General features: G+C 40.1%; 2 protein-coding genes across 3 annotated transcripts in view; both read right to left on the minus strand.

The window, feature by feature from the left end:
- The window catches only part of LOC110401829 (SAM domain-containing protein SAMSN-1-like), a 270707-nt gene that overhangs the window by 229814 nt on the left and 28072 nt on the right, over positions 1–12821 (minus strand). Inside the window, exon 2 of the mRNA XM_021403343.1 lies at positions 718–766. The gene's annotated coding sequence lies outside the window, so the exon portion shown is untranslated. The remainder of the gene's footprint in view (positions 1–717; positions 767–12821) is intronic.
- The window catches only part of NRIP1 (nuclear receptor interacting protein 1), a 69575-nt gene that overhangs the window by 22524 nt on the left and 34230 nt on the right, over positions 1–12821 (minus strand). The window contains exon 2 of one of the 2 annotated variants that reach the window (XM_021403322.1): positions 718–766. The exons of the other annotated variant lie outside the window; for it this stretch is intronic. The gene's annotated coding sequence lies outside the window, so the exon portion shown is untranslated. The remainder of the gene's footprint in view (positions 1–717; positions 767–12821) is intronic. 2 annotated transcript variants of the gene reach the window in all.

Here is a 12821-nt window from a genome sequence, read left to right on the forward strand (position 1 = left end):
CAGAATAATTTCCCAGCTCAATATACCATCAATAAGCAACCCTCGTGTTTTCTGAATCAATACATATTAAGGTATTGTCAGTGACCAGAAGATAAAAGATAAGTTCCACTGGCTGTGCATATTCTTAGTAAATATCATGTTTTGTTTTTTAAAGAGTGGTTATAAGAATAAAGCCATAAAGCTAAAGGTTTTCATTCAACCTCTGTTGCTAAACTTGGCCAGCAAACAATACCAAAGAATTTCACTAAAGATAAAATCAGCGTGGTATCTTTCAACAGGAGTTTAGGCTCACACGTACTTGCAGACCTAACTGAACTGAAAGATGACTCACAAATACCAAATTAACACAGAAGTGGATGACACAGGATCAGCATAGGTACAGGTCAAAAAGGTCAACAAAAGAAGAGCAGTAGGGAGGGGAGCAGCCCCCCGCTCTTCTGAAACAACCAAGTACCATTTAAAATCCAGTTATCATACGAAGGCCAGAAGTGGTGGTCAGTTGATCATGTCTTCAACTTCTTGAGATACTTTCAACAGATTGTTAACAAGGATGCCAAGCTAACATTCTCAGATCAAAAACTATCTGGGCATGTGAAATAAACCATCATCTGACTCAGGATTCTTAGGAAGGATAAGGACCAAAGCTAGTGTGATTTAGATGTGAAGTGAAAAAAATACAGTGTAATAAATTTCAAGTTCACAGTCAGAAACTCATACCTTGAAAGCATCAGTGCTGGAGTTCTATGAATCTGCTTTTCACTCCACCCTGCCAAAAATAAATACATTAAATCAGAATGTAGAAACTGAAAACGGAGAGCAATTTTAATAGTGAGTTAATGGATGACTTTCCTATTAGCTCATGAAAGCAAGTCTATCTTACTTATAAGACTAAGTTTTCCCCTAAAGTTGGTTATACTTGTGGGGTTAGTTTCTGATAATATCAGAGCTTGATCACTGTCTAAGAGTTGAACAAGCTGGTAAGGGGTAACATGCCAGAACAGAGGTGATGGGTCTTCTCACCCTGTCCAAGAAAAAAAATAATCAGGAGATATAATTATTCTGACATTACTGCTGTCCACTTACTTATGACAATTTTGACATTGCATTCTGCTTTTCTAAAATGTTACTTGTCTTCTCCTTTCTCCTTAACAGTTACCTTCATTTAGTCTTCATCTCCCCACACTTCCACATGACAAATACCAAACAACCATTCTGCACTACACAGAACACAGCTGTTACTGTAATCATTTCCTTCAAGACACTGCCCATATAGACCTTTACCTCAAGTTAAATTGTTTTTCTCTTCCTCTAGATGTGGTTTAAAATTTCCCGTTTGAGCTCTACGGACATTAATAACTCTTTCATTTCTAGCCACATAGGCTAACCGCTTATTGCATCCCTCTTCCTCGCTCACGTTTGCACAAACATCTGTTTTTATCAAAATATTCAGGCATCTCTAGCACAGGAAATCCGTTATGTTTTTGCACTGCTCCCCAGACAAAAAAAAACAGCTGCACTCTTGAGGCTTGATCTTCACAAGTCATCATAATAAAAATTAATCAAAATCCACTGAAGTAGCTCCACCAAACCACGTGCCAAAACACAAATTATGTATGTTGCTTGCCCTTCATCAGAGATTCACAGCCATCTATTTGTCCTCCTTCCCTCGTCATAATTTATACAAAGTTTAAAAATCTACATATCTGCACCTGTGAGATGCTAAGCACATAAATAATGCAAGTTCTACTGGCCAACAATTAGAATAAGCCTTAGAATTAGCCTCCAGAATAAATACGTTTTCCCTTCCTCTTAGTAGAGAAAAAAACCCAAACACTGAAAATCAAACACGATATGGAGAAAGGAGTACAGAAGGACTAAAATACACTGAAAAAGGGCTCCCCTTCTCTAGTGCTGCTGCTCCTAAAGAGTTAAGGAGAGCTCTTTCTTTTCCCCCGGCTGGTACAATGAAGATATCTCTACCCTGTTGCAAGCTGTATTCATTCCAGTGAGCACATGCAGAAGATTGACCAGAAAGACCAGAACAGGGGAAGGAAATACTGCTCCTAGAAAAACTGATTATCAGGACAACAACACATGGTTATTTATTTAATCACGATAGAGACTGGTACCAAAGCCAACGTGAACACGGAAATTGTCGAGGAGGAACTTGAAAGCAGCAAAAGTACCTGTCCCAGGGAACAGTTAAACATAAACCCAAGACCTAGTTCAGTGAAACAAAGGAAGCTTTCTGTCTCAGCTGCCTTAATGAGATGGCCTTGTGAGCCCAAACAGCAGGCTTATTTCTTCACATTCTCCACTTTTTTTTTTTTTTAAATATACTTTCTCCTCCCACTCATCAAATTAGAGAGATTGGGTTTACTGGGTCTGATTTCTGCTTCACTGCAAATAAAACTTAACCTGACTTCCTTCCAAAGTCCCTTTGGTCTTTCTTTAAATCACACAAACCAGGACCTCAGTTGTAGCACTTCCAAAGGTGAACAGTTTGGCTTACCAAGAATAACCTACTGGGATGCTAATTCCACCTGCCTTCCTTACATTCTGCCAGGTTTACAGGAACAAGTCTGTCTGCGCTTGACATTTGCTGCGATACGTTGTTTGGTATAATTAATATTGTAAAACATTTTATACATCCATAAATTCAGACTATAACCCCGAAGTGCTTACAAACTAAGACAAGATACAAGGATAGCTAAGCAGAAAAGGAAATTTGTAGGGAAAAAGCAGATTTAAGGAAGAAAAGTGACAACAGTAAGTGAAGGCAGAGAGGTTATCCAAGCTGCCTGGGAAGCTGTCTCAAAAGCATGGCATTCTGAAGAAGAGCAGGAACAAGATTGTGCAGAATATTGCACACTGTAAAAAGAAATGGGCAGCCTCTTTCTTTAAAATAAAAAGGTAGGGATGAAATTCTAGGTAGTGTGGTTTCCAAAATAGCAGCTGTATTTCTCCACTGATGTAGAAACTATTTCCACTGAACTAAAATAAACACCATGGTAAAAAACATATGGATGAGAAGTCAAAATCTGAGGATATTAGTATTACTTTTATACTGATCTTGACCAATTGAACAAGAGGGAAGACTGGAAGATGCAATACACCCCAACAAAAGTGCCTTTTTGCTAACATATCTCAACATAACATATGACAGAAAATAAGTCTTTTTGTTTGTTTGTTTGCCTTTGATTACCCTAATGCAAATAGATATTTTTGAAGAGCAAGTTCTATCCATGTTTCTCACAGATCAATCATGAGAAAGGTAGTAGTATTTACAACAGTTCTGCTCATCCAAAAAAACCCTTTCAACTATTTGATAAGGATATTCAAGTAATATCTTTGCTGTTCCAGGTAGTCCCACTAAAACCTCTCATTAAACATCTTTCTTTGATTGGCAAATTTGATTATGAGTTTAATTTTTGCACAGTAAAGCTCATCCAGTCATTTTTAATTACAAATTGTTTTGCACTCCATCATGGCTAGCTGAATGCTATAAGAACCCCTTGACATAGTGACTTCATAAGCCTTGGAGAGCATTACAAGTGTTCTTAGAAGCACAGAACTGTTAATAAGAGACATTTTCCTCCATTGATTGTACTGTCAGCTGTAATTCCGCAACAGTCCATGCTCGCAAATTATGGAAAATGTGCATCTGAACTACCCTTCCATGAAATGATTTTCTCTTTCTCAAAACGATAGCACTGGTAAAACAGGCTGAGAAGAAAGTGCCTGAAGCTGAACATCCTGAGCAGTATCTTTTTCTTTAATACAACCACAATTTAGAAACTCCATCTAAAAAACAAAAAGCCTTTGTATACTCCACCAATAAGATGCAGACAATAGGCACCATTCCCAACAATAAAACAAATTCTCATGAACAATCTGTTCACAACATGAGCTTGAAAAACAAAATAATCTCAAACTATTCATGACTTCAGTGAACTAAAAAATTCAATTCTACATTACCTACACGTAAGATGAGACCATGAAAAAAGTCCACCCACAAACAAAAAACAAACTAATGACAAGTAAGAGGCATTTCAGTTGCCAAAGACCTATTTCAATCTGACATCTAAACATCTGATACTAGGTTGCTGCTGCTCACTGCACACTGACTGTAGTAATTTTACTCCTCTGCTGTTCACCAGGACCTCTCATCATGTGCACTGTAAGGGTCTAAACCATGTTGGAAGCTTCTTTTGGAAGTACAAGAAAAAACATCTCTATTTCGGACCAAAACAGAACACCTAACAAATATCCCCATACATTCCACCAGTTTTCCCCTCTTTTTCAGAGATCTGTCTACTGTAGCCAAAGTCTACTGAGTTTATTGGAGCTAGAAGGACCTCAGCAGCAGCTGATAACCCAAGAGCAATAAAGTCCTTTTTATCCAGAAGCAAGGACCTTTCAAAATGAAGTACCTATAAATGTGTATACATCTCTCTAAGCACTTCCTTCCCCAACAGATCCATTTTTATCTCCTCGCTTTAGAAAGCTGCCACAGTCTGCTTTTTGTTGGTCTAATTCAGCTGCAACACATTCAGCTCTGGATTGCTCAGATGGATTAGAAACAGGTTGTGCATTCATTTGCATGTACACAAGTATATAAACACAACTCCGGCAGCCCATGCTTGAAGTAGGGCTACAAAGGAGAGGTGAGTGAAGCTAACAGATCAAGTAAATTCATGTAAGTGTCTTTTGTAAGAGCTACAAAACTTCTCAGTGCTGCCCAGGTTCTGGAACGCTGAATTGTGCCAAGCTTGACTGAGGTTCCTGTGGACATTGCATGAGTGACTAGAACTTCAGCCTGGCAAAATGAGTTTGCCTTCCATTTAAACAGAGCCAAAATGATAGGAAGAATATCCACCTCTTAATAACCAATATTAATATTTTTCCCCACTAATTCTTACAAGCTCAAATTTCATCTTTAGAGCTAACAAGACTGGGTTCAACAAACATACATTTTAAACTGATCTTAAAGTTTTATTCATACAAGAAGTTTCTAACTTGGCTAATACCACTAAAAAAACATGATTACTGTGGAAATTCATTTGTAGAATTTTCAGATACCCATCATAATTCCCCTCTGCCTGAGAAAGAAAAAAATACTTCAAATGACTGCCACTGGCTTTACAAAACACACAAATTTGGGAAGAGTAGCAGTATTCCAAATCCTGTAACTGCTCATAGGTAGTTGATAAGGCCACCTAAGGTTGATGTTATAGAAGCAAAGATTCAAACAAAGAGGGAAAAAAATGTAAAATAAAAACAAAGTTAAGCGTTTGGAAATTTTAACAAGTTCAAAGTTTTCCAAGAGAAAAGATGGAACAAAGAATAATCACCTCATCTACTCTAAATCACTTACTGTTATCCCAATAGGGCATTCATGCCAGTACCAGAAACAAATCTCAATTCTTTCAACAATTACATTATGAGAACATCTTATAAATGTACTAATTTTTTTTTAAGCACAGCTTTTCACTTTCTTATCTTACCACAGTCGCCCCTGGAAGCAACCCTGATCATGCTTTTATTAATGGTTCCATTTCAATCAGTCACTCAAACCACATCTGCGACTGCAGATGCTTTGTCAGAAAAAGTAGTAGTCAGGAAAAATAATGCTCAGGTTCATTTTATTAAGTCTTCTAAAAATCCTCCCCCATCACTTTAATGGAAAATCAGGAACACTTAATTTTTAGGGAAAATTAACCAACATAATAGACAAAATAATTCCCTCAAGAGGTTTAGCAGCAGTCTCAGTTCAGTACATAAGGCTGTTAATTACACAACTGCCTTCAGCATTAAGAGGAATTTGGTAGCTACAGCACCAACTGATTTAAGACCGTCTTTGATATCTGCGCAAACACACAATCTATTTACTCAGAAAAGTTACACAACACCTCAATTTCCTCTTGTTTACCAATGCTAAAGCACTCTAACAGAGGGCAGAGGGTGGACTTGGGGAACAGGCACTTCACAGGCTCAGGGAAGGCACAGCTGCTGTTGAAAAAGCACCTAAACCCAAATTCTCGACTAAAATCTGCCCCACCTGCTGATACGCTCAAGCATCAACTCCCGCTTAAAACTTGGTTAAATATCCCCAGAGGAAAGACTGTGCTACCTCGTCAACCAATGGTGGAATCAACTGCTTATCTCCATTGTAAGAATGGTTTTCTAATAGAGCAGACCACTCCAGGTCACATTGCATTCCAAAATCATCCCGCAATTTTAGTGTTTTCAAGCATGCTGATTCAGTGTAACCAGCAGTATAAGTTTTCATTGTGTAAACAGTTTTCTACTTTCCCTTTAAGAGAACAAACTCAGACACATCACATGCTACCCACGCTGACATATTCCACAACACTGGGACAACTGAGATATCAAAAACACACTACCTTTCCTCTTTTAACTGTGAACTGAAGAATCTACCTCACATCACTGTTGACACGCTAATGATTGGGGAAAAACTAGGGGGGGAGGGGAGGAGATAAAACCACAACTCCCAGGACTGGTTCTAGTCAAAAGAAGGAGTTACAGCAAGTCTCAATGCAGTCACAGACTGGTAAAATGTTTTTAAGGACTTGGATTTAATCACAACAGTTTATTTTCCTCCAATCCTTAATTTAAAGTCATAGGTTGAATTACTTACAAACAAAAGTTAATTGCATTGAAATGCAGTATTGCTCTGTACTTAACACTTTCTTCAGAACTCAGAACTTTCCACTAACTAGTTAAAGTCTACAAGAAGTCAATACAGAATTTAAGATGCGATTTAACTATTACGACAGTAGTATCATTATTAACTTTCAAAATTTTGTTAAAAATGACCAATTCCCTTTTATCTTATGATTTGCTGTGAAAGTTGTGTAGCTATTTCTATCAACATTTGTTAACAACAGGCATTTATACAGTTTACCAAAAGAATTCCAGGGGGAAGAACAACTCACTCACAAAATATTTGCCGTGAATAAATACGTTTTGACGAATTAGTTTTAATTAAATTAGTCATTTGCGTACAGTCACAGCACAGCATCTGGGCTTTTCAGAAATTTTCTTAGCTGTCAAATGATCTCGATGATAAATGACTTATGTACATAAGGCTGTATTCACACTCCTTGCAAGGTGTAAAATGGAAGCTCCAGCAAACACTCATAAATATACCACACATCTATAAAGTGTTAATCTTAAGCCTGCAAGGCCATAAGATGGAAGTAACTATTATAGTGCGTAGCTGCTCTTCAGCATACAGTATTTTCCAAGTCCTTCCTTTCCTTAAAGGAACCCATTTACTTGTCACCTGCCAGGACAATGAGCAGAGAATTTCACAGATACCGCTGAGGCTTACTTATAGTGACAACACATTGGGAAAGATGGATTTTCATTTTCTCATCAAGTTATTTGATTAGGTCTGCATCCAGATTTAAATGTCCAGGACAAGTCTGCCACCTGTCCTGAACTTGATTAGTTGGAAACATCTACATGACCAGAACAGATACTTCAGATGTTTTGGAATGACCACAAGCAAACATCCAAATAATCACAAACACAACTTAGCGATGCCAAGAACGAAGCTCTCATCATAGCCCACTGTGAAACAGCCTCAATCTTATTAATGGAGTACTTCATACTTTGCAAACACAACTGAGATCAGCTGAGCATCTATAAAACCAGAGAATCAATTGTGTAAAGTCTGTAACAGAGTTGAAAAAACGAGCAGCACTAGCTGTCTTGCTAGAAAATGGGTGCATATTTACATTGTTGGGGTGTGTGGTCAGAGAAATGAAGGCTCAAATACTCCAAGACTTTTCTCAGCTATGTCCCTGTTCTGTTTATCATAACAGCACATCTAAGATTTTCCTGTCTTTGTACATTCCCTCACTTACCACCTCCCTCCCCCATACCCACCCAGATGCAGGACCAGTGCAGCTAATAAAACTAGGGAAAAAAAGCCATTTTCATTTAAAGAGACACACACATCAATGTTCAAATATATTTCTAATTTATCATCTTAATAGAAGTTAAACCAAGCCCCCCCACTTAAAACAGTAACTGGAATTTTATCTGTATAGTCATGTAGCCACTACTGACACAGCTGTGAGTAACTGAAAATAAAACAGAGAACTTCATTGCCGATCTTCTTACGTTGCCATTGGCATATACAATAAATTTGCCTCGTTAGCAGGGGCTACTGAGTTCTTTGTAGTAAACAAAGCTGCAGATATGACAGGCTCACATACTTTTCATTCATCCACATATTTTTCTTTCCTTAGACTTCTAGCACGTGCCACAGAAGAACTGAATGTTAAGCATTCCTGGAGTGTCACAATATGTAATACAATAAAACAGATTACAACCATACCTTTCTTTCACAGCAGTGGTGCCAAGCACAGGTACGCTGTAGCAATCAATTTGTTCTGCAGACAGTAAGACTTTCATAGAATACTAATGCAAAATCTCTTTTCTTTCTCCTTCGACTTGACTCCCCAATGCCCGGGTCCCGACCAATACAAGGAGGAGGGCGGAATGTCTTCTGCCGAGATAACCACAACTACTAATCAAGTATACTTGTACAAGGGCATGGGATTAAACCTCCACCAAGCCTGACTCGGGCACTGAGAGCAGCTAAACACATGCACAGCAAGGTCAGAATTAAACACGCACACACGCACGCGCATCTATTTGTGTGAACTAATTTATCACACTTTACCACTGACGGCGTTTTACCTCAGGGGAGTAAAATTACATCCTGGTGAACTGACGAGATTCAGACACAACAGCATCCAGCACCAAATCACATTTCACAGAACGGCAAACCGTGTGCTGAAGTGAACACTTCCCTCTATACTTAGCAGACTGTTTCAGAAACTCTGCTCCTGCTGCGTGTGTCTGTACATCCCTGTGTGTTGGTGCATGTGTGCGTGCATGTGTGCTGCACAGGCATGTATGTAACACAGACTGCTGGGCAGGGGCTAAAATAGAATGATACCACTGAAGTTCAAAAACAGGTAACAACTTCTTGCAAGAGTTTTCTTTTTGACTGTATTCATCTTTACCTCTTAACATAACCAAGCCATCAGTCTAATTACTCCAGAAGAAAGCATTTTATTATTGTCTAACATGCAAGCGTCAAACAAGCTGTTCATTTATCTTGAAGTTTATTAGCATAGAAATGCAACGTGAAGATGCTCTCAAAATATTGTCACTTGTATTCACAACATATTTTCTAAAACCCACTTAGCAGGTTTTTATTGGCTGGCATAGCTGGATACTGTATTAGTGCTTAAAATAGGCTAAGCATTATCTTCACTGTATCACTCCTGAGCCAATTGAAGAGTTTTGCTTTAAACACTCCAGCTATATTTCACTTTTCTCTTTGGTTCTTTTTATTTAAAGACTTTCCCCACATTCCAGTCAGCCATACATAAGTGAACACACATGTTACCACAAAGATCAATACATGTGTCTTCTAAGTAGGAATTAAAAGTGAAATGCTGAAATTTAAAAGCTGAGGTTTTCCTCCTCCTTGGTATTTTCCTTATAGTCCCTGCAGATGCACATTTTGTAAAAGCCATCAAAATGAACCCTCTAAATTATTATTGACAGGGTTTTAGTGACACTGCTTTTGTATGTGATCAGTACTTAGAAGAAAATACTGTGCAAATACTCCTAAAAATAACCCTGAAAATAGCGTTTGGCACTTTACCTAGAATAAATTAGCAAAATAGTTTTGAAATATCAATGGCTTCACAGATACGCTATGAAAAAGCAGCATAATCAATACTGATGAGTTTGTCCTTGACATACTGACCGTGTCATCGGGCTATTGTCATGTGATATCATGTCATTTCCCCACCTGGCTCATGACCTTGTCCTTTAAATGACCCAAAGCTTCCCTCAAGTAGCAGGAGGCCCCTCCCCGCTGTCTCAGCAAGGTCGAACGGGTCAGTGTGTCCTCATCTATAATCCACCACCATTTGTCAGCAGGGAGGCTGGAGGAGGCAGGCTTGCTACAAGGGGAGAATGCCCAATTAGGCAGCTGTCACACAAAGCATAGGCTGCAAAATTATCCCCTGTCAAAAGAAAGAGCAGCTGCGGGTGCCAATTACAGCAACCTTTCAACCCTTTAGGTACTGGAAACTACACAGAAGTAAATGAAGTACAATTAGTGATAACAAATCGATGAATTAGGACAGTAAATTAGAAATTACTAGCAGGTGAGCCTAGGTCTCCCATAATATTAAGGGCACAGCACACCCCAGGCAAGGGCAAGGGCGTGCAGATTTCACACAGCACATCCATCTTGTCCCATCCATTTTTCTCATGTGGAGCCTACTATCCTCCACCGTTTCCCTCCCACAAGCCTGATCTGAGATGGGCAGCAACCCAGAGAGGACAGAAGTTGTGGTGCCTGCTCTCCCCGCCTGTGCTGCCAAATGCAGCTTCCCTTTTCTCCCAAAGAGGCTCCGGGAGCCAGGGCAATCCGTCTGCAGCGAGCATACTCCATTTCAGCCTGACATTTGACATTTGCTGCACCTCGTGCTCCAGCTGCACAAGATTTACCTAGGAAAAAAAAGTTTTTTTAAATCCACAAAGCCAACAAAAGAACAAGAGGCAAAACCTCGGTATATTTGATGCCATTTACACTTGAAACACTTAACTCGCAGATTGGTGCGCTTAACTTTTGGCTAAAGAAAGATGACGTATTCCTCCACATTTCAGGTGTCTGATGCATCACGCAGCAGCATCTCCGTGCACAAACACAGCCTGCATTCGATCTGCCAGCAAAGCCCCTACCTACTCCGTGCCGTTGCTGCTGCTGCGTGGCCCTGCAGAGCCGGGCAGGCTCCGCTCCCCCAGCGCGGCAAGTGCTGCTGGCCGCCCCTCCAGCAGGGGGCGCCATGCGGAGAGGCCGACCACAGGTTAAGGGGATCGACAGTTAACAGGCAAACACCTCAAGCCACTGCTGAACCAACACCTGTGCATTTAGGTGCTCTGAGTCAAACAAATATAAGGAACAAAACTCAAACCCCAAGATCCCTTCTACAGCCAGGTCTCCCAAATGGCTACTGGTACTTTAAAACCAAGTGAAGTTGCCATTTACGCTGTTGATTCTCTCCTTCCAATCACAAGCCCACTTTTAATATAGTCCAGATTTCTTCCAGTAGCACTTCTGAAGCAATACATGCATGCTTGCTCTGCAAGTCACACATGTATTCACCAGTACAGTCACTAAAACTGAACGCGTGCTTGAAATTAAACCTCTGATCTCTAGGAAGTGGTTTCCTACAGCTACCTCTCAATCCCTGGCCAGGGCAGAATATTTCACCATAGCTAAGTCATAAATAAATATCTGGCTTTCCCAACTCAGATAAGAGAAAGCGTAACGCAATCTCAACTATAAATAGATGCAAAAATGAACATTAATCAGCAGTTGCAGCATTGCTCGTCGAAGTTTGACATTTTCTCTTCGGTAGCATATGGAAGCTGCCGAGTACTGAAAGAGTTAATGTGTTTAGAATTCCGTTTCCATCATACTTGGGTGACTATCTCTTTAAATAATTTAAATCCTCTCCATCAACTACAAAGCTGTTTTGAAGCCATTTAGCTTTGTTCTTTACATGTGTTCTAATTAAGAAATGACCTTGTCATCACACACACCAGAAATCCTGGATTATTTCCTGCAGCAAAAATCTACGAAGCCAGAAAAAAAAAAAAAAGAAAGAAAAGAAAAAAAATACACCCTTCTTCCTTTAGTGAGGAACTGAGGAAGTTGTTGGTTGGCTGAACGCTGAAGCAGTTTCACCGCATAATTTTTTTTTGTTGTTGAATGTCACAGGGCGGGTTAGCGTGACCTTGAGCTGCATCAGCAGCACAGCAAGGGTCGAGATGCCTGCAGGCGCCCTTGTACTGGATTTGCAAGACAAAAACCTTCAAACTGGCTGAAGGACATCTTAAATCTCTTCAAAGGTTTTTCCGAACTAATCTGGGCTGCTCTTAGCCGGATCTGTGCCCGTGTGTGAGGCAAAATTAAAAACAAGGTCTTTGACAGGATGTTGTCTGCTCTTAACCCTTCTCTTGCAGCAGGCAGTGTTGAAGGGACACTGCTTTCACATGTGGCAGAGATTCAAGTGTTCAACCAGCAGCATTCTTTCATAACAAAATTATGTAAGCAACCGTTTACTAAGAATGGTGCTGTTATTAATACTGAGCAGGCTCTCTGTAGCGGCTGCCCCCCTCTCCCCATAGCTCTATGCTACTGCCAGCTGCCCAAACAGCTCTGAGGAGCCTCGCACAGCCCTCACAAAATGCTGGGGCTAAGGGCTGCCTCGGGGTGCTTGCAGCAGCAAGCATGTAACAGGCTGTGAGCCTGGGCACAGTAGGTAAGAGGAGGAGGGTCAAGAACATACAGAGGACTGTTTGGGCACACGTAAGGCATGTTTTACGGGAAGAATTTAGGAAGTGTCCACTCCTCATCTTACCCCATGATTTCCTTCTCAGCCACCCTGAGCTGGCAAGGAAGGAGAGGATATTAGCATGTGTCAGGCCTAGCAGGAGTTTGAGAACATGAGTGTAAAGGGAACAAAAAAAAAAGTCAGCCAGCCTTTTTCCTCTTGACTGCTCATCACTTGACAAGCTACACAGAGGCTTTCTAAAAGCTTGAGCAGAAGCACGGAGATAACCACTAAGAAAGGGCCTAGGAACACATAGTTACTTCATGAAACCACAGGTTTACCCAATGGATTTGGAGGTGTCATTCAAATACAACTATCAAAACAGTTCAAATATGGATTTCTTTCTCAAAATCATAC

This window comes from Numida meleagris, chromosome 1 (assembly GCF_002078875.1).
Source record: "Numida meleagris isolate 19003 breed g44 Domestic line chromosome 1, NumMel1.0, whole genome shotgun sequence".
Taxonomy (NCBI): domain Eukaryota; kingdom Metazoa; phylum Chordata; class Aves; order Galliformes; family Numididae; genus Numida; species Numida meleagris.